This window comes from Furipterus horrens, unplaced genomic scaffold (genome assembly GCF_987537825.1).
Source record: "Furipterus horrens unplaced genomic scaffold, mFurHor1.1.pri manual_scaffold_4, whole genome shotgun sequence".
NCBI classification, from domain to species: Eukaryota; Metazoa; Chordata; class Mammalia; order Chiroptera; family Furipteridae; genus Furipterus; species Furipterus horrens.
In genome coordinates, this window is record NW_028327174.1 from 178489231 (window position 1) to 178516566 (window position 27336).

General features: G+C 40.4%; 1 protein-coding gene and 1 non-coding gene across 3 annotated transcripts in view; both read left to right on the forward strand.

The window, feature by feature from the left end:
* The window catches only part of PLPPR1 (phospholipid phosphatase related 1), a 237618-nt gene that overhangs the window by 24592 nt on the left and 185690 nt on the right, over positions 1 to 27336 (forward strand). The window lies entirely within an intron of this gene.
* LOC150013464 (small nucleolar RNA SNORA41) lies at positions 3960 to 4089 on the forward strand. Its single transcript, XR_016510996.1, has one exon. It is a non-coding gene; the product is annotated as a small nucleolar RNA SNORA41 (small nucleolar RNA).

Below are 27336 nucleotides of genomic sequence, written 5' to 3' on the forward strand. Positions count from 1 at the left end.
ACCTGACTTTCACAAAGTCTTCAAATTCACAACGGAATTTCTGGAGCCTCTCTCATGCATTCGTTTCTTTGGACACAGCCTTTGACTTCTGTCAGAAAACAGTCCCAGCCACGTTTCGGAAGCGTGTTGATGACACAGTCAATTGGAACAGAATCCCAAATGGCTTTGGTGTACTGAAGTCAAGGTGTAATATTTCCATTAGACCTTCCCACCTGCCTTCTGCTCTGCTTCGCGCAAATCCAGTCGCCCTCTTTTACGCAGGGTTTGTTCTTCACAAAGACTTATTGCTTATTATCCAGTGCCCTGTGATCTGAGGTTATTAAAAATTGATTTCTTCTAGTGTCTTTCCCTGGCACCAGCCACTGAAATCCTTGACCATCGATGGAGGGAGAGAATTGCAAAGAAACAAATAAGTATAAAAGGAGCCCCCTTTGTTTCAAGTCTGACTCCTGCCAGGCTGCAGACCCCTTCTGTGTGCATTTGCTGCATCAGCCCAAAGTGAAGCAGACAGGGTGGGAATTGAAGAAGGGCATTAGGAGCTGAACCAGCAGGACTCGCTAAGGAGAGCCACCGGTGAGCAGGAAAGCGGGGGTGGTCTGTGGCAGGGGTGGAGTGGAGGTGCTTTCTGCTTTGCTCCTCAGCAACAGCAGGGTCATTTCAGAAACAAAGGACTTCATGTAGACCACTTAACCTGAGCCCATCGGTTCAGTGTCTATGATTGGGGGCCCTTTTAGTTGAAACTGATGATTGGCTAAAGAGGCTATCATTGGAATGGGTTTTTTTCATACTTGAATAAGACCTTGAAGGATATGCCTTTTGTACAGCATCATCTGTAACATTAGTTTTTGTTGAGTTTTTATACCCACAATGAAAAAGATCTGAAATGTATTAGACCTTTCCTTTCCTGTGCTAATCCCGGAAGCATCCTTTTGCTACCTGTCTGATAAAGACAATCTCTAAAACTAAATCACAGATTGAAATGTGTTACAAGTTCTTATTTCATTCAAGACAGGGCTTACCTTTAATTCTCCAGCTGAGACAGTTGTATTTGTCTTTCTGAAAGCAGTTTGCTCAAGTGTTTCAAGGAACTCAAAGGATCAGTTCATTAATTCCTTCTAAAATTGGATTAGACATTCTCATTTCAAATAGCAGCTTTATGCTTATTCATTGTCTTGAAAAACCTTGAATATTGTTGCTATATTCCTGCTCCATTATTTACATAATCACTAGCCCTTGGTTGTCTGCTTCAGGTCATAGAAAATCACTTACAGATATTTTCAACATGCACACAGAGGCCCTTTATGTCATAATCCAATTTGATAGTTTTTTTCCCCCTGCATTACCTCATGTGGGAATCCTTGTTTAAACTTTATTGATCTGTCTGGTTTATTGTGCTGGGCTGTACGGTGCCACATCACCTGGGTAGGATGGAGAGGTGCAGTGAACAGACTTACACATGTTGAGTCTTCTGTTGCCAGTGGACACAATTAACTTCATCTCTTCTGAGCTGTTAGTTCAAAGTCATTGTTTTTTAGATACATTTGGAACATCGTTTGTTTCCATGATGTAAATTCCCCAAAGCTAACCATATTCTCTATCTTTGTAGTTGGCAACTTCTACTTTCCACCAGTAATTAACACAAAAGCAGTAACAATAACATTTCTTGTTATTAACTCGTCTGCAGTGCCAGATTCTGTGTAAGTGCTTTATACACATTATCTCATTAATCCTTCACTATTTCAGGAAAGTATGCACTATTATTACACATAATCTTCACGTGAGAAAAGAGACATTAAAAAGAAGTTGAGTAACAGAACCAGTGCAAGTTAAACATTAGGATTCTCATTCATGGTTTTCTGGCTCTCAAACCTATATTCTTAATCATTTTATTATATAGACTCTGAAGGTAACCTCTTCCACCTTCAAGTGGTTAAAATATTTTTTTTCACAAATGTCTTTGAAATATGTCTTCCAGTAGCTTTTACTCATTGGTTTTGTTTTGAGAATCTTGACTAGGTGAAGTGGCTTTCAATTCTCTCTGTGGATTACTTTTTATAAGTAAAACATTCCTAATTCTTTCTGGAAGTATGTGTTGGGCACGTGGCCCATGGGATTATCTAGTCCCATGAAGGTGTTACTCACTCCTCAGAACTACATATAACTTCTACAGAGATTGTTTCCCAATACCTCCCCTTCATCCTAGTATTTCAATAACACTGACTTGGGCTATTTCTGGCCCCTAATTCTTTTTCTGGTCATGTGTCTCTATTAGATCTGGACCAGGCTGCACCTACAGCATCCTTTCTAAAACAAGGGTGCCTTCAAGTTTCAGCCATTTCCAAGTCATCTGCAGATTCTGAGGTCATCTTATGGAGTCAGGACAACTCAGTGGACAGCCAAGGGATCCGATTTGATTTGGGAAATCAGGTCCCCTCGTTGCCAAGTGCGGCCAAGATCTTACACCTACCCACATATACCTGAACTTCCCAACTAGGATTAAATTAACATCAAGTCAGAATTTCAATCCTTGGCCCTGAGAACTACCTGAATGTAACTTATGATACAAAAAATAATAAATAAAAGAAGTTGACCTTTGGCATTCTATGAGAGATCTTTATACATTCCTAGTGTCCTTTTGATTTTTGAAGATTTCTAAGGCTGGTAAAATATTATTTTAACAGATGCCTCAGGGTCATTTATGATTTCTTAATCCAGTCTCTGAGTAGCCCTTGGGTACATGACTCAGTCCCAGCTGCAGAAGTCACTGCCACTGATGGTGGCCCCTATTATTTTTTGGGCTCAGTTACCTGTAGGATTATTAGGTTGTCAGTTAAGAAGAGACAGGTTCTGGTAAATGTTACTGATTCACAGGACTTTCTGTACACAGTCTTGTATGCTCACATTTTCCTAAAGAGAAATGTCCACTTCAATTCCTCCTTCTTTTCCCTCCCTGGTGCCTTGTCAGGGTATTCAGAAAGCAATTTGAAGGTCCCAGATCTCAAGTTCCCTCCTTCTTCTCCTTTGGGCTACACACACCCTTTCCATTTAACTGAGGAAACAAAGAGAAAGAAAAAGAGGAATTTCCTCTCAGCCAGAATAAGAAAAAGAAGAGAGACTCCAGATATATTAAAAATGTGCTACAGAACAATAATGACCCTGCCCATTATAATAAAAAACCCCAAGCCACTTCACCTCTCCAAGGTGATTAGCCTCTCTTTCAACTAGCCAGAGTCCCCAGACCCTGGAGGGAGAGAAGGCAGGGGATATTTCTTACCTTTTCAGCACCATTTTTATTTTATATTCCATGTGTGTCTTGTGATGGAGAGAGCTGCAGGGACACCAGGAGAGCCTAGCTGAGGGCTGGACCCGAGGAAGGGCTCTATATCTTACTCCCCCAAGAGGAGACTGGCTGGGGGTGACAAAGAAAAAATAGGTTTGAGGATATATGAGCAGAGAGGACTTACCTCTCTTTTTGTAGTGAGAGCCCACGAAAGAGCTTGAAGCAGAATTCCTTCATGGTGCACAGGGCTGCCAAGAACTGGCTCAGGCACTGGAGAAAACTTCCTTGGGCTTTCCCTTAGCAAAGGTGGGCTTGTGTTATGTGCAGAATAGTCAGACCCTGGCCTCCCCCGTGGACGCCTAGTGCTGTGATTTGTATTGGCTTCCTCCACCCCCGTCCGCCTGATTGCCACAGGAGAGCTGACATAGCAGAGGAAGAACCTCACACATGCCATGCTGGCAGGAGCTAAGGGAAATGTTTGTGAGCACATGTGAGATACCTCGCAGGGGGCCGCTAGACATAGCTGAGTGTGACTGAGGCTGTGGGCTGTGGGCTTGCTTGTAGGCCGTCCCTGAGGCCACAGGGCAGGAACCAGTGCATTTGTTTCGTTACACCTACTGTGATCCCGTCTGCTGGGAAAGCTGGGAGCAGCTCAACCACCTCGAATTGAAATGACCAAACCCACGGCTGGTCCGCAGCTGTTCGTGTGGTGGCAGTGGTGACATTCCTCTGTGGGAATGACATTGTTACATAGTTAAACACCCCTTTCTTAGCAAAACAGAAGGTGGGCATTTGTGTGACAAACACAAGGAAAAACAAAAAAGAACTAAGCAGAACAAGGAACAGAATAACAGTTATTAGGGGGGAGAGGGGAGGGAGAAAAGGGAGGGGGATAAGTAAGGGAAGGGTTTAGCCAAAGAACATGTATAAATGACTCATGGACATGGACAATGGGGGGGGGGATATGATTGTGGAAGAAGGGGTGGGCTGGGGGGAACAATGAGGGAAAAAATGGGGCAACTGTAATTGAAAAACAAAATAAAAATTTTATATTAAAAAAAAAAAAAGAAATGACCAAACCTTGTGTGCTTAGTCTGAAATGGCACGGGGAATAATAAGGCCTTTTATGGTTTTTTATAATACAGGCAAAAGAACATTTTGTACTTGATAATGACATCCAGCATTGCATAGTATTTAAATTTTCTAGGTCATCTCATTTATTCCTCACTGATCACTTAGGTAACCATCACATTTTATTGGAGAGACACTGAGGCCCAGAAAAAACAGAATTGCTTAACTTAATAATTATATTAAATACCAACAACTAATTAAGTCCCAGATGCTATGCTAACAAAGTTACATGCACTCTTTTATTTAATTCTTAGAATTACTTTGTGAAATGAGTATTGTTTATTATTTTCATATCTTTGATAAATAAATTAAGGCTCAGAAGAGTTAACTTGCTCAGGTCAGTCTTTAAATCCATGTCTCCCTGACCTCAAAGTCTGCAGTTCTAGCCACTTACTATCGTGGGGGAGGCAGAAGTAGGAGCCAAGAGTTTGTGATTAACTGAAAAATAACCTTTCTATCCATTTTACCTGCAAGGCAGTTTTTCATTGCATATAAGGTAGATTCCTTCTTCAAATAACTTTTTGGTGTGTGAGCTTTTCATTAACATGCATCGAATGGAAGCATAATTTTCAGATGGATTCATTTCTCCTTTCCAGTGCTTTCATTAATTTGAATATCAAAGCATTTGCTTGTTTGTACACACTGAAGAATGAGCTCCCTGAAAAGAGACAAAAGCAACTTTCAGAAAAGGTTTTGGCATGTTTTTATGAGTAAAAAATAGTGTGTGTGAATCATTCATGGTTTGTGTGTATTACACACAATAAACCAAATGAGTGTAGCAAGTTAAATTTATGAATTAAAGATTCCGTAACTCCTCAGCCACCTGTCAGTAAAAGACTTTTGAATTCCGTGTATATAAAATGCTTTCTATAATCACATGAGATATGCACTATGGCTATAAAGTAATGGGATTTAAAACATATAAGAATTTAGGCAACCTTTATCACAAATTTCCTTTAAATTTTATTTAAAATAGTATATTACATATAAGCTCTTCACTCTATAGTAAGCTTGGAAAGACTTTGTCTCCATGCGTGTTTTCCTCTCTAAAGTAGTCATTTTAGAGTTTACTTATTTCAATAACACTGTCATTTCTTAAGACACATTCATAACTTTCCTGGGTGAATTTCCCCCTGAGCCAGCTTATAAGGAGTAAGAAAGTAATTTTCATTAATTTATAAGCATCCTCCTTTCTTTAACAAAAAAGTGGTGATTCTCTATCCTCTATCTAATCTCTCGTATTTACCAACACACGCTCCGAACCGCCTTTGACTATGTCCCCAAACTAACCCCAGTCTCTCAGTGTCACCACTGAAGAGATCTAAGGATCTGCGGAAGTCCCTAAAATGCTGGGAACAATCCAGTAGCTTCCCACCATGGATAATGCCCTGACTGGGCCTATGCACCTTTCAGCAGACAGATTCTGGTCCACCCTTAAAAAAACAGCATTACTTTGCAGCCTCACATGGAAAGCTCCATGATCTCATTTTACCATTCTAGTACCTTGATTTTTCAATGAATCCTGAAGCAAATTTCTAGCCCGTGTGAGGTGTTCTTTTTGAACTCTTCATCCTATTAACTTTTATTTATGATATCTTTTTAAAAATAACATGTTAATTAAGATAAGACACTTGGTAATTTTTTGTTGAAGGAGACTTTCAGTAATTGAAGACTTTGGCTGCAGGATATACTTCTGACATCTGATTTGAAAAGCAGCTCAGTCAGATGTCTTGATTATGGAGCACAAGTCACATATTAAACACTTGGCGGGTATTATTTGGGATTAGTTCCTCTTTTGGATTTGCAGTAATTCACAGTCTGTTATGAAGTTTCTTTTTGCATTCTCTAAAGTTTACTTTAAAAAGGAGGAGGAGGAAGAGGAGGAATGTGCGTGTGTGTTTGCAGGAGGCACGGGAACTTCTGTAAAGGCAAAGGAGTGGTTTGTTTACTGGGGTTTAGAAAGAGGCATTATCCTAAATAAGAATAATAAAGTAGGTGAATTTAAACTTCGCAGAAGCCCTCTCCTACCTTCTGGAGCCCCTGACATTCCTAGTACCTAATCCCCACAGAGCATTTTTCTCATCTAATCTTCCCAGCCACAGTGGAGGGTACTGACCCAGCAGCATGTGTCCGCAGGTTAGTTTCAAAGCATTAGATTTCTGTTGGTGGTATTTCAGGCACTGGTGATAACTAGTAATTGGGGGCCGAACAGCTTCCCAGGAAATAGCTGTAGGTGGGAATGAGGAGAGGAAAATATTCCAAGAATCCATGCACGGGAGATTCGTGTGGAAATAGAAGCTGCTCCCAGGGTTTGCAGTGTCCCATCTCCCTCTGTCTCACCGTGGAAAAAGTCCAGCTGTGTCCTCAGCAAGGCCAAGGCAAAAGCCAGTGTCCAGAGTTGTGGTTTCCTCTTAAAGCATAGTCCTTTGGATCCCGTGGTCTGCTGCTGTGTGGTCTCAGTCCCCATGCGGGTAGCTTAGCTTTTTCCCGGCTGCCCCAGGGGTGGAGTTCACGTGGCTGCTGAGACCGCATGACTGCTGAGACAGAACGCACACGTGAGTTCATGGGGTGAGTGCGGGTTCTCAGATGAAAGGAGTGGCTTCTTTGTTCCCCTAGGATTATATTAGCATGGGCATGGAATGGACCAGGTGCTTTTTCAAAATGACCACTCAATTTCCCAGGCTTTCACGGGTTTTGGATGGTTCTATACCCCCTAGTTAGATGGACAGGCCTCTGTGGTCCAGCATGCCCCCTGCACCCCCAACAGTCTCCTACCCGAGCAGGGAAGGGAGGAGCGTTAACCCCCTTGGTGGAGCAAAACTGTGATACCTTTGCGTGTGAAAAGCTGTAGTTTCCTGGCTAAGCAAGCAGGCTTAATCTCAGTTTAAGTTCAATGTCTAGTTCCTTTTGCTCCCCTTTTCTAGCTAAATACTACTGATGGTAACAAAACCATAAATCCAAACACATTGATGACTGTAACCACCCTCACCCCCAGGGCTAGCTAGAAAATAGAGGCTGAATCTACACAAAACTGAATCATTAAATGTGGCACCTTTACTTGGAAATAAGAACTTCCCCTCACTGATCCCCTTTTATCCTATTCCCCAAATTCTCTGGAACCTCTTTTCTGTTACCAATAAATATTTCTTTTCCAGCTTTCCCCCCAATACTCATACTTTCTTGTTTGAGAAATATTGACACATTCGCCTGGCTTCTCTCAGTGGGGCCCCAGCACCTCTGTTCTCCTGTACCTCGGATTTCCCCTGGATTCTCACTCCTACTGCAGACCATTGTTCAATCATTATCTCTTACCAGCTTATCTTTGTTTGAAATCCACTGTTTCTTCTGGACAACTCCCTCCTTTCATACTATTATTAAAGTAATGCCCGATGGTGGGGCTTATAGTTCCTCCCCCATTCTTGGGCTATTTGACCTTTCTGCAATGTGGAGCACTTAGTCGCTCCTTCTTCAAATTCTCTTTTCTTCAAATTCTCATACCTCCTGACCTCTATTTCTCAGTTTTCTCAATGCCTCTTCTTTCTCCAGTCTTAACAACTTTTGTTATCCCATGCTTAACACTTTTTCTCTCTACATTGTTTTTCCATGAATGAACTAATCAACACTTAAATTCCTCAAACTCTCTTGAATATGACTTTTTATTTCCACTTCCATTGTCCTAATTCTAGCCCTGCCCCAATGGAATAAACTTCTAAAACCATGTCTTCTTGTCTTAGTCTCTCCGCAGTTTCCATTACGTCTTCAGAGTCGTCTTTCTGAAACAGATCCAATCTATGCATTACATTCTTCAGAAATTGTTAATGAATCCTGTTACCTCCAAAAAGAGTACAAGCTGCCACAGGCTTATGAGGAAAAAGGGAGGAGAGGCAGGGAGGGAGGGGGAGCAATGCAAAAAGCCAAGTGGAGAGAGTTGAATGGCATATCTGTATCCTTGGCTGCATGGGTTATCTTCAGAACAGCTTGTGCACAGATATTGTACCTTACAGCTGGCCGTGGCAGTGAGAGAGGAGATGAAATTTATCTTCCTGGATCCCTATCATCTTCTGGTTCTCAATTGTTGAAAGTCTGATGGAGCTTAACTCCCCCATGCTGTGACATTCAGCTCTTTCAATAGCCACTTGCAAGTATGATCCTGTGCCTGTGGTGTGCTCTTTCACCATCCAGTAAGTGGTAGGAGTCACAGAGCTGGTGGGCAGACTGCATTGACAGCTGAAGTGGAGTCCTGTGTTCCTGAGCAAGTCACTGCTTGGCTCTGGGAGGCAGAATCACAGGCACGTGTGAGGTCCCTTGGTTGCTACTTGGGAAGCAAGTGAGGCCAAGAGATATAAGGAGGCAGATAAGTTACATTCAATATAATGCTCAACCTCACTCCTTATCAGGGAGAAATTGGTGAGATTCCATTTTTCACCTGTCAGATTGGTAGAGGCCAAATAGATAATATCTGGGGTTGGCAAGATTATGGAAAACTGGGACTCTCTCAGAAAGCATCTGGGCACCCACCTTGAATAGTAAAAAATGGACTCACACAGTGGAATGCAAAGAGCTTTAAAGGTCTTCCTCTCTCTCTCTTCCCCCCCCCCCTCTCTCCCTCTCTCTCTCTCTCTCTCTCTCCCCTTCTCTGTCTCTCTCTCTATAAATGTATATATAAAAAAGCAAGCTGCAGAAGAATACATACAATATAGTGTTGTTTGAAGACAAATAAAATGTAAGAAAATGGCCATGGGTTCCAGTTCTGGCCTCTGCCACTAAGTAAGTGTGAGCTCTGTGGAGAAGGAGATTATGGTCAGAAGCTGGAAGCTGCTTAGGTGACTGGAAAGCAGAGGGTGGCACTGCCCATGAGAGAGGAACCTCCTCCACTCAGTGTCTCTCTGACCAAGAAGTGCCCAGGCATGTCAGTGACAGAGCATAAAGGGGACTGTGAGGACAGTGGATGTAGAGACCTGGTAGGAGAATGGAAAGATTATATGAGATGACTCCTAAAGATGCCTTGAAGTATTAAGGGGAGGCTTTCCTCAAGTAAAACATGAGAATTCATGTTAAGATGAATTCATTTGACTACTGAGGACTGGGGTCATTCAGGCAGAGTGAACTGTCCCTCTTCTGTGTTCCCAAAACATGTCTTGCATTGTATTAGAGATTGTTCCATTCTCAAGGGTAAGGATGACGTCATACTTACCTAGGGTCCTCAATATATAGTATCATAACTGATACATAGTGAAGATTCCTAAATGTTTGTGTAACGGATGGATAGATGTTTGGGCAGGGTCTCTGAAAATCAGTTTGAAAGACAATAAATACATTAGGATGATAACTCTCAAAAGCTTCTCTTTTCTAAAATCTGAACAAAATCTTCAGGTGGGAAAAATCAGGAAATACAACAGGGCTGGCTTGAGAATCTTCAGGAGAGACAAGAATTATCATGCCATTTGCGAATCACTTTGCATATTTGTGAACAGCTGCATTTTTGTCCTTTGGGTCATGTAATTGCATGGGTCAAAGCTAAATAATAGGTAAAAGCTAAAAATTGTTAATGTATTCAGTTTCTAGCTGTCAATCAAATTTTGCTTTTTGTATTTCTAGGGCACTCACAGGTATGACAAGGTTTGATGTGTGTGTGTGTGTATTAGATAGGATTTTTTTTTCATAAAACCTGAGGTCTTTAAGCAGATGTTAAAGACCACATTAAAACAAAGTTAACCACCACAATACAAAAGCAAAAGCCCCTTCACACCGACAGATGGTCTCTGAAGGAAAATAATTTGAATATATAAGTATATATATTCTTTTCAGACAGTAAATGTGTACATGGGGCTAGCTGATGCCTGCGCTTATTTCAGTTTGGCACTCCTAAGGCCACTCAGGGACTTATACTCCTTTCATATTGGTTACCCTGAGTTTTGCAAAATAAGAAACCTTTTTATATAGACTTCACACTTAACGTCAAAAGCAGCAGACACCCTCATCATGCTAGATTATATGCGTAGTGTATTTTCATATTTTAGCCTCTATTATTTCAGACTGATTTAACAGTTACATTTGAGGGAACATGTTTAGAATATATTATGACATATTATAATAGTGTATTGAGAGTAGACTAACTCATGAAATATTACGTAGAAAGGAGAGAAATTTAAAATCACCTTAACTTTGTATTTGGCAAAAGATTTTTCTCTTTAGAGATGACTGTAATGAAAGGTCCAGTAGATAGCAATTGTAAGATAAAGAAAATAAATAGTAGGCTCTACATTATTATATGACATAATGCTTCTTTGCCTGGATAAACTTGTACTCAAACTCTGTCCTCTGACTCTTCTCACCCCCCGTATACACCCTCCTGGTTAAATGGATAATTCCTGGCCCCGTGGATAATTTGGATTAAAAGGGTTCTGTCTCCTGTGTTCCCACTGGGCTTGTGTTTGGAAGTGTGTGTGTTTACTTTGGATGATTTTTCATCATTGTGTCAACCAGATTTTTTTTCAGTCTTCATAATGATGGTACCTTAATTTGCTGTAGAGTCTTAGGTCATGCTCTGAGTTTGGTTTTAGGAGCAACAAGATGGAGCTGGGCTTGATACAGATTACACTGTCCTTGTGTAGTCTCAGCCAACTGTTTTACACACAATTCAAGTGGTGAGAAGGCTGATGAACTTTCCTTAATGTCACCAGGCTGAGATGATATATGAGTATATGTTTTCTAAAACATATAAAGTGTTTATTAAGAGTTCCAGAAAATCTAAAAGCTGCCAGGTAATGTCCAAATCACTCTCTTGAACTAGACAGTTATTTCTTTTCATTAAAAAAAAAAATTCTGATTCTGTGAACTTTGTTCTTCTGGACCCAAGCTGTTAGTTCCCAGTTGGTAGAATGTGGGACACTTCAATTTCTTTACTTCATGTTGACCTTTTGTAATAAACCCACACATATTTTTACTCTCTTGCCTTCCAATCTAGTCTCTACAGAGACCAGAGTGATCTTAAATTATAAATCAGATCCTCTCACTTCCCTGCATACAATAACGGATTCTCAATGCTCTTAAGAGTAAAAATCAAATTCCTTATTGTTTGATCCAGCCCCTCATTATGAAGTCCAGCTGAATCTTATATCACTCTCACTTGTTTGAGTTACGGTACTAGTAACTGCTCTAACAGCTAAACCTTGAAATCTCATGGCTTAACACCAAAAGAGGTTTGTTTCTTACTCATGTAAGTCCAGTTGGTAGAAAGAAGGAGAAAGGATTGGCCTTCGCTCCATGCACTTATTTAGGGGCTCAGATTGACAGTGATATGGCATCTTCACAGGTAATTTTCAAGGACACTCTAGATATTAGTGTCCCACCGGCACTTAAGCAAAGAGAGCGGAGCATTTGAATGGGCCAGGTCTAATGGTGGCATTTCCACCCACGTTCTTTTGACAGGACTCAGTCATATGATTATGTTTGCATGCAAGGGGGTAGAGTTGAGAAATAAAACCACTGATTGGAAAGCCGTATCCCACCAAACAACTCTGCAACCCAGAAGGGGCATTCTTGGATGGAATACTAGCTGCCTCTTCCATACTGCTCTTGCATATTTAGCTGAAGCCACCCTGACTTGACTCTGGTCCTTACATATTTCTACACCAGGGCCTTTGCCCATGTTGTTCCTCTTCTAGGAGCATTTCTGCTGTTCCTACTATCCTTGGTTTTTCTTCACCTTTTGGTCTTGTCTTAAATGCCATCTCTTGAGAGAGACCTTTCTTAACCAGTTGTCAAAAGTAGGATTTTCCAGGCACCTGTTGATCTCTTTTGTAGCACTTATCGTAGTTGGTAATCATTTGCTTGATTGATTGATTTTTTTCTGTTTCTCTCACTAGATTGTTAGCTCCATGAAACTAGGTAGATACTTGCCTTTTACATGATTGAAGTCCTAATACCTATTACAGTGACTGACCCGGAAGATGCTTAATTTTCTAAATTAAGGCAGAGGCTGTGGGTACTAATAATTACAATGTTAAACTAAAACACCATTGTTTACCATTAATATAAATTTATATATTTATGATTCTATGCCTAGCTTTAACATAGTCAATGAATCATGATTACTCTGTATTGATCCTTTATATTAACCCAACACTTAATAATAAACTGATTATTTCAGTTATCAATTGCTGCATAATACATTGCCTCAAAATTTAGTGAATTAAAACAGCAACAATAATTTTATCCTCTCTCACAGACTTTGTGGACCAAGAATCCAGGAAGCATTTGACTAAGTTATCCTGGCTCAGAGTTTCTCATGTGGTTATGGCTAAGCACTGGCTGGAGCCAGGATGACAGTGGACGCATTGCAGACACAGAGGCTGAAGGTTTCAAGAGCAAGTACTCCTGTGAGCAAAGCAGGAGCACACTGATTTGTAAGACCTGCCTCAGGAAGGATCATGTCACTTCTGCTGTGTGTTGTTGTTTGAAGCATACAGTTTCAAGCATAGAGGACATACATCTGGCTAGGATGAATGTCAAAGAATTTGTGGACACATTTGTAAACCATCATACTGACCAGGAGGGAATGAATCATTGAATTTTAACATATTTGAAGGAATTATTATTGTCACGCTTTCTCTCTCACCCCGTGCTTTACACAGGCCACCAAGGAATTCCAAGGCTCTGACATTTTCCCTGCACAGACCTCTTTAAGTAGCCAAAATATGTATATATTCAGGACTTTGAATTTGAAAAGTGCCTCCTCAGAGGGTGTTGTAGATATCATATTATGAATACACTGACAGTGAATTGAGAACTCACTTTTCATACCATTGGAATTGGGCCGCATTAATTCTTAACATTGCTTTGGTACATTTGTGGAAAAAAGCTTTTCTCAGAATAATTGGTTTCAGATTTCCAGCCCTAATATTCTAAATAACACATTCTCAGTTTTCATTAAGGCAGTTTAAAAAAACCCCAAATGTATCTGATATTTTTTACTCTGGTTAGAATTCCAGATGAAGGAATTACCATAAATTCTAGGATCCCGCTTTTTAACCATCTCACTGAACTTATTTAATGAGATCATTTTTTAAAAACTTCATTTATATTTTTTACACTATTAAAGTTGTCCCTATTTTTCCCCCTTTGCCCACCTCCACCCAGCCCTCCACTTCAATTCCTCCATGCCATCACCACATGTAGGTTAATGCATATTATGTTTTTTGACTAATCCCTTCCCCTTATTTAATGAGATGTTTTAAAAGGTGGATAATGTGGATTAGAAACTCCCAAATTGTTACATTGCTCCAAGTTCCAAAATGTACATTAATCAGTGCAATCCCCATTGCTTTTTACTGAGATTTTATAGTTAGAAATTATACTGTTTCACGTATGACTTTAAACAAGGATTCACTGACTTTAAAAGTTGCAAGAATATTACCAAGAGTTCTTACACAATTTGCACCCAATTTATCATATTAATTTAACTGTGGTCCATTTGTCAAAATCGATAAACCAGTACTGATACATTATTAGTAACTGAAGTACACTTCATTTAGATTTCTTTAGTTTTTACCTTATGTCTGTATTTTATTCCTGGATCCCACATTACATCTAGTTGTCCTGTCTCTCTAGGCTCTTCTAAACTGTTACAGTTTTCAAGCTCTCCTTGTTTCTGATGGCCTTAACAATTTTGAGTTGGGAACAGCAAAAATGAACAGGACACACCAAGCATTGTTCTATTAAGGAGTTGAACACCGTGACTAAGAAAAGACTTAAGGACAGAAGAGCTACGTGTTTGAATCCTAGTTCTGGAACTTACTAGCTGTATGATTTTGACTAAGTTCCTTCCCCTTTCTGAGCTTCAGTTTTTCTATTGTTTTAGTGAGGAATAATAGTACCATCTTTATGGGGTTGATGTGAGAATTAATTGAGGTAAAGCATATACTGTGCTTAGCATAATGCTTAATGCTTAGAATGTACTCATTTGTTATTAAGAGGTGTCTAAAATACATGTCAGCCCACAGAAGACCATTTAAAGTATAACATAGCTGACAATAATAATTATATTAATACAAAAATTTATTTTGAGCATATACACATGTACATGTGATTAATATTAGCACTTTTCATATATGAACTGAATTAATTGTACTAATAATATTACTAAATCCATTCAGTCTTTATAATATTATGTCTATGGAAAATACTTCTCAAGTTTCAGAGGTGGCAGAGAAGACAGAGAACATTCCAGTATGAGTAAAGTCATGGGAGTAGAGCAGACATGTAAGTCAGTATATTGATGGGAAGTGAACAGAGAAGACAGTTCTGGGTGTGGGTTTTAAACCAGTACTGGAGCAAGATTTTCAACCATCACTGAAGGGCTCTACAGACCTGAATTTATGGCAAATTCCATATCTCCTTTCTCAGGACTTGCTAGCCTGGCCTGGCGGGTTGGGAACAGGCAGGTTTTGAGGACTATTCTAATGCTCAAACATCTGGTGAAAATTCATCAACAAAAAGTAGGGATAATGCTCCCACTTCTCAGGGTGCCCTTGGCTTACAAGAAATGGAAACCTGACCTCAGCAACTCCGTGATCCCTTCCCCAAACACCAAGAGACAAATGTGCTCGTAACTTACTAATTAGGTGGAACCATCTTAATGATTTGTTTGCTGTTGCAGCTTCCACCAAGAGAGTGTTTGGTCTTGTGTAAGACCATCAGAATCCTAATGGCTGGCAAATGATGACAGGCAAGAGTGTGATTCCTAGTGAGTATATCAGCTTTGTTTAATATGCACAAGGGTGACAGGGGATAGGGAAAAAGACTACTTAAAATTACTGTCTATTATTGTGGGCAAACGTTTCATAAAATAAAACAGTGGCTTCCTCCCATGGTAGCTTTGGGAGCTGGAGACAGAGGAGGAAATTAACTACTGGTGAGAGATCCCCTGATGGTGCTTAACCTGATCCAGGCTTCCCCAATGGCTGTTATTTTCCATGTGGATGCTCTTCAGGAGGAAAGCAAGAGAACAAACTAGCATCTTTGTTTAATAATAAATGTCATATTTAATATCAACAGCAGCCCAAATGACTAGCTACCTGTGAAGTGCTGTGTATAACCACCTCTTAAAATCCTTAAATAGACCAACCAACATGTTAAGACACAATGACTTGCACTTCAGAGGTGAGAAACCGAGGCTGAGAGAGGTAAAGCAGCTTGGCCAAGGCCAAGCAACAGAGCTGGGGTGTGAAGCCACACCTGTCATCTCCTGGGTCCACGAACAGAACGACTGTGCTACAGACCCGTGGCTAGAATGGCAACGCCCAGGTCATGCCTAAGCAGTGTCAGTGATGCTCTGAATGGAAAGGCCTGGGCATCGCAGTGGTCGCTTTCTGAGTTAGAAGGCAGTTAAGAGACCCCACAGGTTCTCAGCTGGCCTGCACACTGGAATCATCTGGGGACTTGAAACTAGGCTGAATTAATACCTGAACCGCATTCTCGGAACCTCTGGCTTGATGAGTCCGATGTGGCGTTGTTGTGGGGGGAACAGGGATTTGAACGTTCCGCAGGTGGTTCCAATATGATCCAAGGCTGAGAACCACACCGACCTAGATCAGCCATTCAAGACTGGCTGCTCGTGGCCCGTGGCCTATCAGCATCACCTGGGAGTTTGTTAGACACGCAGGCGGCCAGGTTCCACACTGAGGTATAAGAGAGCGGCAGTGCCCCTCGCACCTCACAAAGGCGGGGTTACGAAGAGGTGGAAGGGGAGGGCGTTCTAGGCAGAGGGATTCGTGTTCCAACTCCCAAAGGGGAAAGAATGGCTTATTGAGAAAGTAGAAGTGGATCTTTGTGGCTGAAGCAAAGTTCCCCAAGGGGTTATAAAATCGACCTTTTCATATAGGCTAGATATGCTGCCACCCCAGGACTTGGTTGCTCTGGCCGCTTCCTCTAGCTGCGTGGTTCATCTTCTCTCAAATGATGCTGCCTCAGTAAGGTTCTATCCTGATCACCTCATTTAAATTGTAGGCTTTCCTCTAGATTTCATTACTTGCTCTATTTTTTCCCTTGTAAAACTTACAAACCTCTGACGTGTTACCTACTGCACTTACTTTGTATCTTTATAAGCTGCACGTCTCCGTGTTGGAATGCAAGCTCAGTGAGAGCCCAGATCTAGTCTGCTGTCTCTCCTCCAGTGCAGCCTCCAGCACAGGGAACAGAACCTGGCACTTAAGAAATATATAGGAAGCACCTTTTCTAAGTTAACTAAGCAAGTTCAGAAGAGCTAAGCAGATCAGCCTTACTTTACCTCCAACTTGATTGTGAAATTTGTCAAGAGCCTTTTCCAGATGTTTAAGTGGGTAAAGAACAAGATTGAACTTGCCTTTGAGTTTAGAAAGACCCTCTGGCTGCTCTGTAGCTAGTGGACCGTGGGTGTGCAGAAGTTTAGGGCTACACTAAGCTGCAGGAAGGGCAGTTTGGTGACAATGGTAGCGTGTGCCAAGGGGGAATGGGGCTGGCGAAGACGAACTGCATCTGCAGGGAGTAGTTTAAGGTATGAGCGAGAGAGAAAACTCATCCTAGGTTTCTGTTTTAAACCACTGGAAGGATGAAAAGCCATCACTGAAGAGAGAGTGCTAAGGAAGAACAGCTATTCAGAGAGAAAAAGTATTAAGCTCTAGCCTGATATATGCTGAGGGGAATTTGAATTTCACATTCATTAAATAACCTTTTAATTGCTGGCATTATGCTAAGCCCAATGAGGAAGTGATATTCGTTCAAAAAAGACTGGTGATCGCTGGCTCTCCGGAGCATGGCAGCGCCTTTCCTGCTGTTTTTCGCCCCGAGGAGCGTTACCTGTCTCCTGACCTCCAAAGGCCCTTCTCTTGCCTCTGTTTTCTAAGCCCAGAAGCTCACTTCTTCTACCTCTGATTTTCTAAATAAACTTTTTCTAATAGTTTGAAAAAATGCCTGGTATGTGCTAGGCGTGGTGCCGGTTTCAAGGGGTACAATGATGAACAAGTAAAATGTGGACTCATCTCCCTGCTGTTGGAGAATTTATGTAAAGAAACAAAGTGCTGTGACAGAGGAATAAGGAGAGGGAGAGAGAAATGAGAGAGAGAGAGAGGGAGGGAGGGAGGGAGAGAGAGAGAGAGAGAGAGAGAGAGAGAGAGAGAGAGAGAGAGAGAGAGAGAGAGAGAGAGAGAGAGAGAGAGAGAGAGAGAGAAACCCCAAAGGAGAGAGCGTGCTTTCAGCTGTGAGCCAGGGAAATACAACTTTCTGATCATGGTAACGTTTACACCAGAGCCTAAAGGAAACATACGGTTTGGGAACAGGGAGAGGACAAAGGAATCAGAAGCATGGAGGCAAAAAGAAATCTTAAGTCACATGTGAGGAATAGCAAATAACTTACATTTTCAAAAATTTAAAGACATGAGGTATTGGATGTAATGAGAGGCAAACTTGTGAACACAAATAATGGGCCATGCACACAGTCAGGTGAAGGGTTTTCAGCTGTAAGATTCTGTAAGAAATTAGCCTGAAATGCAATAGGTGCTCAGCATATGTGTCTATTCAGTACATTAATGAATTATTTTTAATGTGGGTGATGGTTACAAAGCGCTGTTTTTGGAACATAAACACAATTTTAGTACAGATGATGGATTATAAAGGGGAGAAGCCAGGAAATTAGGCTATTTTAGTAATGTATTATTCAAATAAACTTATCTTCTGTTAAATAACCACCACAGTGTTAACACCATGAAAGGTTGCATCTGTTTTTTTTTTGCAAGCGCCCGCTGCAGGTATTCCTGGTTAGATGCCTCATATAGGCAGATAGCGCTCCTCTAAATTGTAACTCAAGCCCCCATCCTTCTGATCTGCTGTGGCTTAGCCATCCTCTAGGTCTCTAGAGTCTCCTCTATTCAGCTCATGGGTTGCAAAAGAAAGGAAGATACCTGCTCTTGAGAGGTTCCCGTGGGTTATCCAGAGGAATCAGACAATAGTTGCAGGCACATGCCATTAGCCACAATGCAATTCGATGGCTTCAGCCAACCACAAAGGAGGCTGGGAAATATAGTCTGCCCAGAGAAAAGAACTAGTTTGTTGTATAAATTAGTAGTTTCTGCCACAATAAGGAAGGTGGGAGTTAATAAGGATTAATTCAGGGAATAAAGAGAAAGATAGGCATTTAATAGATTTTGGGAAAGCACAGTGGACAATAAATTGCTACTGATTGGGCATGGAACAAGGGTGGTGGTGCTGCAGGCAAAGGATACATTTTCCAGATGTAATTGCCACTAATAAAAAGTTTCAGAAGCTATTGAAATTATTATTTCCCTAATGCTATTTGAGAAAGAAACAAATGAAATTGTAGCAACTCATGGGAAGGTTTACAGAGAAGTTTAGATGTTCTTGCATCAGTATGAAAGCTTTTTATTCTCTTGTTTTTATTAAAATAATTTCACCATTCACGTGTACTGTTAGTTAAAAGCTTAAGAAAGCATGCATCTAAATCGGTGAGGTTTAGGAATACTTAACTGGTTTACCAAGAGATAGACATTGCAACACAATGGGGAAAATCTGTTGGTTTTTAAAAATTATGTGTATACCTGTTCTGAAGATTGAGGAGAAAATGTAGGTAACATATCTACCACAATGTTTAGTTCCTGGAAAATAAAAGGTAGCCACTGTTATTACGTGGCTATAACAAAGACAGCAACGGAGGAATGGATCTGAGTCCGGTGAGCTAGGCATGGAGTAATAAATCATGGCATGTTTGTGTAGCGTGGTGATACTTTAAAAGTCTAATTTTGCTGGGTTATTTCTCAAAGGAACTTTACTTCAATAGCGCACCAATACAGGACTCTCAGCTGAAATTGGTTCACAGCAGATCTACTGCATAAATGGAGGCAGCTGTGCACAGCATGTGTTTCATCTCAATGACTACATCGTGAAGGGTGTTATTCAAAGGGCCACTAATCAGGGAAGAGGCTCTCTTCTATTGCAACTTCTCAGAGCCTCATGCAAAGGAAAATTTGCATGTTTCATTAAGAATGAACCGACCTATTGGTTTGTGTGCAGGCTGAATTATTTACATTTTCAGTTAAAAAAAAAAATGCTTAGATGTTGTTTCTAGTCCCACATCTTCCCTCAGTTCATTAGCCTGAATAAACTAAGTTCCCTTGGCGGAGAAATTGATTGTTGAGCCGTGGGTTTCTCGGGGCTGGTTGTGGCCGCATACCCAGATAATCTTAATAAGATTAGCCATGTGTTTTCCTGTGGGCTTTGATGATGGCAATCTACCATATTCTCCAACTAAAATCCTTGTCACACTTGACTTTCATTTTGCTTCACTTTTACAACGTGTTTGGCTTGAAGAATGGAAAGTAGATTGATCTGTTTCCTTCTAAGTTGTTCCTTACATGGATTTCTATGCCCTGGCTCATGTGTATGTATCTGCACTGGAGCAGACGGGGCTAATCTATATGAATCTGTTTTATGGAGAAAGAAAATGAAACCATGAATATTAATAACCTATTATCATGTGATGATAGCCTAAACACATTCACCATAAAAATCTCAAAATATGAAAGGAAGGGAGTAGGGGTGCTGGATGGAGGGGTGCAAAAAATTGGGACAAGTGTAATAGCATAAAAAATAAAATATTTAAAATATGAAAGGAAAGGATCCTGAGGTCACCTGTATAATTTCTGTCCCAGAGAGATGAGCTAAGAAAAAGCATGAAAACAAAGTATGATTTCAGGCCTGACTATCAAGAACAAACTGTGGGTCTGAAGCTTCAACTCAGTTCGATTCTGAAGTCCTTGGTGGTATATTGATGCACCAGGAAAAGTGAACCAGGCATCCAATATCTTTTTGTATCAATAAAATGCAAGACATTAGCTTGATGGTTCATGAATGCTCACTTATATTTCAGTTTGGGTGATTAGCTATTACAGAAATCATGTATGATGTAATATTTTTCCTTTTTCCTGGAAGGAATTGTTAGAAATGGGTCTAGTATTTGAGCATGGAATTTTGAATCTCATTAACCATCTTAACTCCCTAATTTTCTCCCAGAAGAAATGTGAGGTTCAGAGAGATGAAGCAGCTTGCCCAAGATAGCCCAGCTAATTAATGATTATTTTGCTCTATCATATGATAACCCATTTGCAGAAACAGGTCCATAAATGTTTCCCTCTTTGAATAAACATCAAAGCTCTGTCTATTCTTAAATAAGATATTTTCTCTGAGGTATGGGCAGTACAAGCCACGGTAAAAACAGGTTTCCTTTCTCTAAATATGACTTTATGCTCCTGTCCTCTTTGATTGCTGTGTTGGTCATTCATTCATCAAGTACCACCTCCCCACACCAAAAAAAAAAAAAAAAAAAAAGAACCCAAAATGAACACATCACTATGCAGTAGTTACCCTGCAGGGTTTAGCAGGAAAGCAAGAGAACTATGTTTATATATTTATTGAGGCCAAGTATTAGGCTAACTATCACGTAATTACTCAGAGAAAAGCCCACATAATGGAAGCACATTCAGTACAATGACGATGAGGGTGGGAGATTGCAGAGCCAAGTTTATGAAGTGCCATTAAATCCCCCAGCAGTGATCCCATTCTGAAGTGCAGTGGTTCACTTCCTTTCCCAACTGGAGGAAATTAAGGGAGATCACTTACTGTGAGCCATAGAATTTGAACCAAACATTAAACTTCTCCTGAAAATAAACTTTCATGGCCAAGAGTTGTAAGAAACCACTCAAAGGAGTGCTGTAAAAATTTAAGATCTTTGTAAGACCTGGAGAACAGTTAGATAATCTGGTGTCTAAGAGAAGTAATTTATTAAAAATTGTTTTTGTTTAGTTTGTAAACTGAGTCATTCAAATGGCTCTAACAACATTTTCAAAAAATCTTGAAAGTCAGCATTTTTTTTTATATCTTTGCAGTTTGGTAATTTGTCAAGGGTCATACATACACCTGGGATCAGAGATGTAGCTTCTCATTAAAATAAGTTTAATTCTGCTTCATTTAAAAATGTTTAATTTGTTTACAACACCATTACCACCACCCCCCCTTTTTTTGTAAAGAAAAGCTTGCTTTTCTTTGTTTGAATAAGGCTAATATTACTATACTTCTGCTTAGCTGAACTAATGTTCCACCAGCTTTGTACTAAATTATACCTCCTGGCCTAATTTTCTAATTACAGATGACGTGTGGAATAAATTTTCTAATTACAGATGACATTGGGAACAAAAGGTTCTTGGAGGAGAGTAATGGAAAGAGACCAACTGATGTAGAGTTGTTAGATGCTTATTTGGCTAGTGATGAAAGCATTTTTGTGGCTAGATCTGGTCTCCACAAATTTATTCGTTCATCCAAAAATTACTTATTATTTGCCTTCAACTGCTACAGATAAACCAAACTTATTGTCTGTAGGGGAGAGAGATGATAAGCAAACAATATAGCATTCCTTCAGACATAAATACCAGCAGTAAGGAAATGAAGCAGGACAACGAACGGTATGGATGAGGGTGGTTGGCGGCAAGTTCCTTTAGGGCAGTTAAGAAGACTAATCTGAGAAGATGAAAATCAAGAAGAGAGCTAATTGAAGCAGAGGAAACAATAAGTGCAAAGACCTGAACTGAAATGAGCATGAGATATGGAGGGGTCAGAAAGGTGACCAGCGTGGCCGAAGCACAATGGCCCTGAAAGCGAGGATTAAGAAACGAAGACAGAGATTTGACAGAGGACCTGAGCAAGTGGAGCAGTAGTTCTCAAAGTGTTGTTCCTGGATCAGTGGCATCAGCATTGTCAGGAACCTGGGAGTGATGCCAGTTCTCAGACCCTACTGAGTCAGAGCCTCAGAGGTGTGGCCTGGCCATCTGAGTTTTGACCAGCCCTCCTGGGGATGTGTACGCAAGCTCCACACCTACTGAGTCTAGAGCCTTGTTTGTCATGATAAGGAATTGGAATTTTATTCTCCACTCAAAGGTTTTAAGCATGAAATAATGTGATGTAGGCCTTGAAAAGATAACATTGGCCTTAGTGAGGAGAATGGACAGATTGGTACTTACTTTGTTACATATATATTCTAACTAAAAATTGTAGCTCAGTAGGAAAGAACAATTAGCAGAGTCATGCCGGGCTTTGTTTACTTTTATTGTGAAGGATAATTGTGTTCAATCTCATGCCCTAATTCCAGATGTTGCTACCTAGAAATGCAAATAGAAATTCCCTACTGTGAGATGTCAGATAACTGAAATTCAAACATACTTGTGGAAATGCAAACCCATTATCAAATGTGATATTCTAGTTGAAAGCAGTTGGCTCTAGCAATGAAATATAATTAGGGCAATTATAAATTAATGTTGTCTATTTTACTCTGGGTATCTGAGCCCAGATTTGGTAGGGGGCATGTGTGCGTGTGAGATACGTAAAACATGCTTCCTAGGGTGGGAATTTAACCTTCTTACCATAAAATCCCTTTGGCTATTTATGGAATCCCCACGGGATGATTCAGGAGTTTCTAGAACAAATCTTCTCAGCCACACTTAACACCTGCCATTTTCTCTTTGTTTCTTCTCTATTTTCTTCTCTTCCTGTGATATGTGTAGTAAAGTTATATGAGGGTGTGTTATCTGTGCCACAACTACCACAGGTATTCCTATACCATCTCCCTTTACTGGAGGTGTTGTCTTGTGTAATACGCCCTCTGGCTCTCTCTGTACCAGCATCCCAGCAGGGCTAGTGCTAAGGTTGCTCCCACACATGTTGTTGGGGCTACAATTGCACACACGAAGCCCAAAGAAGTGCTGCCTGCCTCGATGTCTCCAAATCTCACAGATGTTGTGGGAAACAGCCACTTTTTCAATTCCTGTATTGGCCTCCTCTTTTGAGTCACAAGACAGGATGCCTGCTACTTCTACCTCCCCAAACACATCTGCTTTCTGTGCTTTGGAGTACATTTCCTCTGGGCGCGTTCTCTCTGCTTAGGCAAGCTTTACATCTTTCGTTCTTGTAGCAATCCTGTGCTACACTGCATTCTGGCTGGTGACTGTCTGGGCAGACTGTACATCCCTCTTCGCTGTCATGGGAGGATCCTCTTCTCTGCTTTCTTGTGAAGGAGCCTCTGTTTCCTGAATTCCATGGTTTCCTCTTTCTTACTTTTCTCCTTTGTTTTGCTGGGGCACATTTCTCACGTTTCAAGGCAGGACGCATGAGAGAAATATTCTTTTGTTCTGTTTTTTAGCATCTTCATGTCTGACATTCTTTTATCCTGACATTAAATAAAATAGTTGGAAAGACTTTCAGATTAAAAATCAGTTTCCTTAGCATTTTGAAGGCATTGCTCCATTGTCTGTTCATTTCCAATGCCATTCAGATTCTTCATTCTCTGTATAAAAATGTATATATTTTTTCCAATAGGGCTCTTTAGCATCTTTTCTTTCTCTCTGAAGTAATGAATTTTCATTGTGAAATTCCTTGATGTGGTTTTATTTTCACCCAATATGTCAAACCATTATGATGGTCAGAACTTATAATCTATATCCATGTCTTTCATGTGTAGGGAATTTTCCTGAATTATTTCACTTGCAATTTCTTCATTTTTCCTGCTCTAGTGATTCTTTTCTTTTCTTTTCTTTTCTTTTTTTTCTAAATGTGCAGCTGTTTGGAAGCTCTGGGCACTACAGGAGGCTTGTTGACTCTGGTCTTCACAGTCAGGTAGTCGGATGGACTCTCTTCTTGGGAAATTTCTGATATCAACATCTTCAGAATTTTCTCTTTGGTTATAATCCCCAGAGAAGTCTCTGCCAATCTCCTGGCCTGGCTGCCAGTCTCTGGGAGTGGAGAGGATGTGAGAAAGGGATGAAGTTTGAACATTTCAGCATGCAAAAGCTCTGTCATTCCGTAGTTTTCAGTATGGGGCCCAGCTCTCAACTGTCCCCAGTTCAGAGGCCCTCTATTCCCTTTCTTACAAATAAAGCTCCAGACTACTGCAACATGGAAGATCAACAGTGGCGAACAGCTTTGGGAAGACAACTGCTTCTTAAACTTTCTTTCAACAAATTTCCTGTTGTTAGCCTCTCTTCTCTACCCCTTCCAGAAGTACTTGGTGCCATTTATTTCTGAGCCTCCTGGGAGTTCTGCAATGTAAAACAGATTGCTTCTTGCCTTTCCCTGCTGCTGATTTAGAATTTTGCTTTAAGTCTACCAAGTCAGTTACCATCCATCCATTCACTTCCTAACCCCCAACATTTTGGTTTATCATCTCCTCTCCCATTTTCCTTTGTGAGTTCATGCATTAAAAAAAACAAAAAGAAACTTGATTTCATGGGATTTGAGAGGGAGCAGAACTAAATGCATGTGTTTCATTTACTATTTTAAATCAGAAGTGCATTCAAACTTATTTTCTCCCCTCTAGTCTCTGAATTGGGTTGGAAGGATAGAGAGTTATATGAATTATAGCATCTCCATCCCTATACTTCTCATTAGAAACCAAATAGCTACAGTAAGGTAGATTTAAAGTTCTTCCTGTCTTATACATTGACATGGTTCGATTTTGTTTCTGCTTAAGATACAATGAGCAGGGGTGTATTTAAATTTCAGAAAGAGGAATGGAGATTAGATAATAGCAGAAATCTCCTGACTGTGTAGTTGTTGAAATGTGTTACCAGGGGAATCCACTGAAAGTGGCGAGTAGCTGAATTTACAAAGTGCTGGGAGCGTAAGCATGGATCTTCACTTGGCTGGCATTGACTTTGTGAGGCCTAGCAATTAGTGCAGGAGCAAGCACGCTCTTCTTTGTCTGAAGAAATATCTGCAGTCTAAGCAAATGCAATGCTCTCGTGGATACATGTTTGGATACTGCAAAATTGTCCTTGAGATAAACTCACATCTAATTTAGTGCCTGGGCATCATTTTTGAGAGTGGTAAGCGTAACTGCTGCCAGATGGACAGTGACTCAGTGACCATGGTAGAGGGGAGGAGTGCTTCTAGCAGCTTCTGTGAAAAAACACTTAACCGCATACAATCTACCCATTAGTAATACATCTTCCCATTTCTTGCTGGAAAAGTGATTACCCCTCTACTTTCAGAGGCCTTCCGTTTACCTGCTCTGCCTTTATTTTCTGTGATTCTTCTTGTTAGTTACAACATAACTTCATCTGGATATTTTTTCATAATAATTTTTCCTTTTAATGTTGAGGATAGGGGTGCTGGGGTGAGCCGGAAAGATTTTATTTTTTCCTACAAGGAGGGGATTACAATTTTTTAGCATAGTTCACTGATGCGAAGTCCCCCTTCGGTGCGAGTGTTGCTGTGTGCTGTGAAACCAGTGCTGCGGGGAGAACGCCATGGTTGCTGTGCCATGAAATTGGATTGGATTTATGTTTAACTGCAAAGTCAAACTCAAGAAAATGAAATTGTCACGTGCTGCTTTGCAGTGGAAGCTTGCCACCCCTTGTGTTTTCTGGATCTTCAGTTTGGAAGGACAGCATGGATATAACATTTACTTAGCTAGGATTTTCTAATTCCACATTTTGGGGGGGTGGGCAATGTCACATGGGAGTAAGGAGTGTAGGTTTTGAAGTGAGACAGACCTGGTTCCAAATGTGTGTGAGTGACTTCGATTAAGAGAGTTAATCTCTCAATCTCAGCCTCCTTGTTTGCCAAGTGAGAATGTTAGTTACAGATGGCTGTGAAGAATAAATGAGCAAATACAAGTAAATGGCCCAGCACATTCCAATGAGGGGCAGCTTCTGTCATCACCATGACTAGTATTGCTGTTATTACTATTCAAAGAAAGAATGTGGTTGTCAGAGGGAGAAAGTGGGGAGGGATCTCAGAAGTGGCTTGGAAGTGACCAGAGGCAAGTGTGTGCAGCCTGCTTCTCCTGCAGAATCTAGTGGAAGACCAGATAAACTTGGTTCCACAGCAGACTAGTAAATGAATCCTGACATACAGCCATTTGTAACCACATGGGTGGATCTTGAGAATATCATATTAAGCCAAATAAATCAAGCAAAAATGAAGGTCAAGAACCAGATGATTTCGCTCATATGTGGGATGTAAAACAGAAAGCAACAAATGAACAAATAAAACAAAGAAACTTACAGACACAAATGAGTGAAGGTTACTGGAAGGGAAGGAGGTGAGGGGAGGATGAAGAGGGTAAAGGGGGTAAAATATATGGTGATGGAGGGAGACCAGAGTACAGCTGGTAAGCACACAATATGCAGATGACGTAGTATAGAATTGTATACTTGAAACTTATATAAACCTATATAATGTTACCCCAATAAGCTTAATTTTAAAAAGAAAATGTATCCTGCTTTATGGACTGTCCACTTGTTCTCCCTAGAATTTATCCCATCACACACCAGACATCCCTATTTTAAAACCTTCTAGATGATATATTTTTAGATCTGGAGAGGGTATTGGAAAAAAAAGTTGAGGGAGGAAAATAAACAGGATTCAAAGGATCCATGATTCAGAAGTGGGTTTCTCGCACTTTAAAAAGCTAATGCAGAATTGACCATGGAAAGAATAGTCCTGAGTCAATGAAGTGTATTCCTTTTTCCTGTTTATCAAATAAATGTATTTCATAAAGGAGCAGGAACCTCTGAAAAGAAATGCCATAACACCTCTTTTAAGCAATTAGTCCAGGGACTAATTAATGAAAATCAATTGTCTATTCCAGGTAGATCTTTAATAAAAGATTGAATAAAAATGGAATTGGAAACTGCACCATGCTATAAAGGAGTGGCCTCTTAAGGCAGGTACTCTCCAGTACTGGTTTCATTATCTATTTTAAAGGAGAAGCTGTGATTGAGAAATGCCATGTTGAATACCAAGATCTAGCCTTCATCTGTTTACTTATTAATGATCAGTTTTATTAAGTGACGGAAAGAGAATATTTCTAAACTTGTGTAGGAACA